Source organism: Amblyomma mixtum, chromosome 10 (genome assembly GCF_055824585.1).
Source record: "Amblyomma mixtum isolate Tamu chromosome 10, ASM5582458v1, whole genome shotgun sequence".
Classification (NCBI taxonomy): domain Eukaryota; kingdom Metazoa; phylum Arthropoda; class Arachnida; order Ixodida; family Ixodidae; genus Amblyomma; species Amblyomma mixtum.
In genome coordinates, this window is record NC_143021.1 from 82,929,942 (window position 1) to 82,936,106 (window position 6,165).

General features: G+C 38.4%; 1 pseudogene; it reads right to left on the minus strand.

Moving 5' to 3' along the window:
* Positions 1 to 3,866: 3,866 nt before the first annotated feature.
* On the minus strand, positions 3,867 to 5,090 carry LOC149326299 (uncharacterized; annotated as a pseudogene).
* Positions 5,091 to 6,165: the final 1,075 nt, after the last annotated feature.

A 6,165-nucleotide genomic window follows, 5' to 3' on the forward strand; every position in this document is an offset into this window, starting at 1 on the left:
TTTTGTGTACATGCTTGTACATCCTCACTGTGTCTCTTCACAAACAGAAAATTCTACTTCCGTATTTCTATTATCTCATAGTGAACATCATATTTTGTACTTATGTCTGTCGCTTAGAAATATTTAGTAGCGTTGTGTTCTAGATGTCTGATTTTGATTTCATTTATTGTTCTTCTTGCCTGTTATATTGTGTCATGTTCAATTTGAATTAACTGGTCAAAAAAAACAACCCCTTATAAGTTTCGTCTTTTTTGCGTTCGAAATTGCAGTGCTTAGTCAAATTGATGCTGTGCTTTATTATGTCCGAATTCTATATGCCCTGCTGCCTTGTAATGGGCCCCGGGCCTAGTCAAGCTACTCTGAAGTAGCTTTTTGCCCAGGGGCCTTTTTCTCTTTTAGAGAAATAAAGAATATATGTATGTATTTATGTATGTATGTATGTATGTATGTATGTATGTATGTATGTATGTACGTATGTATGTATGTATGTATGTATGTATGCATGCATGCATGCATGCATGCATGCATGTATGTATGTATGTATGTATGTATGTATGTATGTATGTATGCATGTATGCATGCATGCATGCATGCATGCATGCATGCATGCATGTATGTATGTATGTATGTATGTATGTATGTATGTATGTATGTATGTATGTATGTATGCATGTATGCATGTATGCATGTATGCATGTATGCATGTATGCATGTATGCATGTATGCATGTATGCATATATGTATGTATGTATGTATGTATGTATGTATGTATGTATGTATGTATGTATGTATGTATGTATGTATGTATGTATGTATGTATGTATGTATGTATGTATGTATGTATGTATTATTTATTCGATACTGTCAATCCCATCAAGGATCGTAACAGGGAGGGCATTCAAAGTACAGAGGCACACAAAAAAATAGCAATTGTAATTAATCAAAGTACATAAAAAATATAACACGAGATTATACATTAGAAGATACGAATAACAAATAAACCAGAGTGAGGAGCATGTGACATGATTTTGGCGGACAATAATACCACAAGTGAAAACACAAACGGAAGGAATAACTTGGTAATGACATATATGAACTCAATAAATACTAAGATATAAGTAGTTGATTTTCCACACGTGTGCTAAAGGAATTCAATGATGGACTACTAACAATGGATGTGTTCAAGGTGTTCCATTCGCGTATAGCACGAGGGAAGTATGAATATTTGAAAGTGTCAGTACGGAATGAAAACTCGTTTAGAGTGTGTATGTGTTTATTACGTGTTTGTCGCGTTTGTGATTGTGATATGTATCTTGAAGTGGCGACTTTTAATTGATTGTGTACGAGTTGGTACATGGTTTTAAGGCGCGCTAGTTTTGCTCTGTTTTGAAGGGTTAGTAGTCCTGCGTGTTTGATTAGTTCTGTTGGTGAGTCTGTCAACCTGTGTCTATTAAATATACATCTGACCGCCTTCCTCTGCACTGCTTCTATTTGTTTAGTGAGCTTGTTAGTGAAAGGAAACCAAACAACATTAGCATACTCTAGAATTGGTCTGACATATGTGTTATATGCAAGAAGCTTTGTTTCTGATGGTGCTAGTTTGAGGCGTCTATTAATGAAAAATAACTGTTTTAAGGCGGTTGATGTGACATTGTTAACATGAGAATCCCATCTGAGGTCAGAGGTTAGTGTTATGCCCAAATATTTATATTCGGACACCGAATCAAGAGGAATATTGTTTAATGTGTACTGAAAATTTGATTTGTTTATCTTTCTGGTTACGGATAAAGCAACTGATTTTTTAACATTAATAGTCATCTGCCATTCTTCACACCACTTGGTCACTGCTGTTAAAGCGTTATTTAAAGCTATATGGTCATTGACGCAGTTAATTTCCTGGTAAAGTACACAGTCATGAGCAAAAAGTTTAATATTGTGAGAAATACTAGTAGGTAAGTCGTTTATAAAAATTAAAAATAATACTGGGCCAAGAACACTACCTTGTGGCACGCCGGATGTAACATTAGTTGTTTCAGACTTAACATTGTTAATTTCGACGAATTGAGTACGGTCAGTCAAATAATCAACGATCCAATCTACTATAGGGCCAGCTCCAAGGGTTGCATTAAGTTTCATAATAAGTTTGGAATGTGAAACGCGGTCGAAAGCTTTCGAAAAGTCTAAGAAAATGAGATCGATTTGTTTCTGCTGATCAATAGCGAAGGATATGTCATGTGTAAGTTCGATTAGTTGTGTGACTGTAGAAACTCCTTTTCGAAAGCCGTGCTGAAAAGGTGTTAAAATTTGATTTTCCTCTAAGTAGGTTGTTATGTGCTTTAAGATAATGTGCTCTAGTAACTTGCATACAGTGCTTGTTAGTGAAATTGGTCTGAAATTTGAGGGATCTGATATGCTTCCTGTTTTGTGTATAGGTGTCATTTTAGCTAGTTTCCATTCTTTAGAAATGGTGTGCGATGACAATGACTTGTTAAAAAGTATTACTAAATATTTTGCTACCCATTCGACATATCTACGCAAGAAAATATTAGAGATTCCATCAGGTCCTGATCCTTTCTTTGTGTCCAAGCTTAATAAGAGGTTTAACACTCCTGCTTCTGTTACAGTAAGGGGTTCTAAATTATTTCCTGAGCAAAAACTAATACGAGGCTTAATTCCGTTGTCTGTAGTGAAAATAGAAGTAAAGTAGTTATTCAGCGTGGTTGCAATATTTCTGTTTTCCTCTGGAGAAGCTTGGTTATCTTTTCGTGATTTAGGGTTCAGGTGACGCCAGAACTTTTGGGGAGCATCTTTTAAAAAACGAGTCAGCGTATTAGTAAAGTAAAATGTTTTAGCTGTTTTTATTTTGGTTTTTAAATCAGTGATGGCCGAGTTTATTTTTTCAATTCTTTTTGGTGATGGATGGCGTTTCTGCACTTTTTTCAGCCGTCGAACTTTTCGCTTGGCATGAATTACGGTTCGAGTTATCCATGGATTACGTTTGCGTATTCTCTTAGTCTTGGTAGGCACATAATTAGTAACGCAATATGACACAACGTTTTTGAATCCCTGCCACAATGTTTCTATGTCAGTATTAATGTCATCTGAGAGTTGCTGAAACGGTGTTAGTTCATGTGATAAAGTATCAAGTATGGTAGTGTCGTCAGCTCGGTTGTAGTCTGGGTACGTTATTGTAGATGGAAAACAAGGGGCACTATGATGATGCGGGACAGAACACATTACAAGTTTGTGATCAGACAGGCCATCTAAAATTTCAACCTTTGTTTCTGGACAAGAGAAGTGACTACTCAGGAAAACTAAATCTAAAACATTGGAGCTCGTTCCTTGCACACGTGTGGGTTCTGTTACAATTTGCGAGAGGTTAAAAGAAAGCATTATATCAAAAACAACATCAGCGCAAGGTGAGGTATGGTGCAGTGTATTCCAGTTAATATCAGGAAGATTGAAATCCCCTAAAAGTATTAGTCTGGCCCCCTTAACATGATGCTGCATATAAGTATACAATGAATGAAGTATGATAGGATCAGAATAAGGACTAAGATAGACGCAACCCACAACAATTGAAGAATCAGAAAAGCAGAGTTTGCAAAAAATTGCTTCAACCCCCTCAACTTCAGGTAACGTAACGAAATGTATATCTTTTCTTATCACTAATGCCACGCCTCCGCCTCGCGTCAGCCTGTCCTTGCGTGCTATGGAGTAGTTGGGGGGAATTACTTCAAAGTCTTTGATTTCTCTTGTCAGCCAAGTTTATGTTATAGCCATGAATTCTGGCTTTAAACCTAATAATAAAGATTCCAAGGGACCGAGCTTATTGATAATACTACGCGCATTAATGTTCACGAAAGTTATTTGGGACGTTGTGGACGGCGCGTGCGTAGAGCCCGTGTACTTGTGTCTTGGTTTTTTGCCTCGGTTAGTAAAGGTGTAACCCGATGAGCTGCAATTGGTGACACTTCACATTTTTCGTTGTCCCAAAAGTACAATTCACCGTTTATCTTTAGTTTGTCGAAAACCAGCGACACTTTTTCACCGCAATCTATTTTTTGGTTTCCCGTATTTCCATAGCTTTTTTCTGATTTCGCGGACACGAGGCGAAAAATCTTCACTTATGGTAAACTCGGTGCCCTTTAATTTGTGGCAGTTACGTAAAATGTTCGTTTTGTCCCTGAAATCTAGAAGCTTCAGTATTATAGGCCTTGTTTTGTCTTCTGCTGGTCTACCTAGTCTGTGAATGCGTTCTATTGCAACTTCTTCCAGTTTTAAGGATTCTTTAACAACTTTTTGATTCACAGCTCGCTCCAGCGAGTCGCTATTTTCTTCTTCCTCTTCAGGCATGCCATAAATTATAATATTCGATCTTCTGGAGCGGTTTTCGAGATCGTCTACTTTTAATTCCAGAGACAATACGAGCTGCTGAAGATTTGCAACATGCTCAGTACATGACGAAAGCTTGTCTTCAAGTAGGGTAAGGCGTTCTAGTTTGTTGTCTATAGATGTTAACCTTTCTTCTTTTATTGTTTTTATGTCATCGGCTATCTGTCGTAGCTGTTGAGAAAGTTCTTTCATATCAGGCCCAGGATTTGTCTCAAAGTCACCCGCAAGTAGTAACAATTTCAATTTATGCACCACATCGCACACTGTATCAAGAAGTACCGCAGGGCACGGCAGCACAACAAGGCAACGCTCGCTGGATCTAAAACATTTCCCAAAAGGCTTTCTTACCTGCACGAGGAAGACAAGCGGGTTATCCATCTGTGCGCAAGCCCAGCTGCCGTGCCCTTTGGTCTGAAATCCTTCGTTGACGGCTTTTATAGCCCAGGAAGCTTGCAGCGCCGCTAAGCATGGCTTGAAGACCACACTGTCGCTGCCGCTAGTCGTTGGCGATGGTAGGTGACGAAATCCATCCGCAGATCGTAGGATCAGGGGCGTTGAAACGTTGTCGTTCCATAGCACATGAACAAGTTCGTACTGGAAGTGCTGACGTGGTTGTTGGCATCCCGACGGTATCACCAGCAGGCTGGCAATGATCTGCACGAGGAAGACAAGCGGGTTATCCATCTGTGCGCAAGCCCAGCTGCCGTGCCCTTTTCGTGTATGTATGTATGTATGTATGTATGTATGTATGTATGTATGTATGTATGTATGTATGTATGTATGTATGTATGTATGTATGTATGTATGTATGTATGTATGTATGTATGTATGTATGTATGTATGTATGTATGTATGTATGTATGTATGTATGTATGTATGTATGTATGTATGTATGTATGTATGTATGTATGTATGTATGTATGTATGTATGTATGTATGTATGTATGTATGTATGTATGTATGTATGTATGTATGTATGTATGTATGTATGTATGCATGTATGTATGTATGTATGTATGTATGTATGTATGTATGTATGTATGTATGTATGTATGTATGTATGTATGTATGTATGTATGTATGTATGTATGTATGTATGTATGTATGTATGTATGTATGTATGTATGTATGTATGTATGTATGTATGTATGTATGTATGTATGTATGTATGTATGTATGTATGTATGTATGTATGTATGTATGTATGTATGCATGCATGCATGCATGCATGCATGCATGCATGCATGTATGTATGTATGTATGCATGCATGCATGCATGTATGTATGTATGTATGTATGTATGTATGTATGTATGTATGTATGTATGTAGCTCAGCTCGTAGAGCACCGGACGCGAAATTCGCAGGTCGGGGATCGGGATCCCACCCCCGGCATGTGATTACTAATTTTATGCGTAGCATATTGCAATCACTCAGTTCAGCCCTTGGGCGCGGCCGGGCAGCCACCAAACCACGTGACGTGACGTCACCAAACCACGTAAAAAAAGAAAAAAGAAAAGAAAAAAGGAAAAACAAAAAAGGAAAAAGAAAAGAAAGAAAGGACGGCTGAGCATGGTGGCGGTCGCCACCGCCCCGTTTCAAAGGGGGCGCTCCTATCCATCCATCCATCCATACGTCACGGAGGAAAAGCTGCTGAGAAAATAGCAATACCTCGCGAAAAGCAATACCTCGAGCAAAAAGACCGCGCAATATGCAACGCATTCTTGGCTTAACCATGCTAAGCCTGGGCATTTTGCACTTAATGACTGACT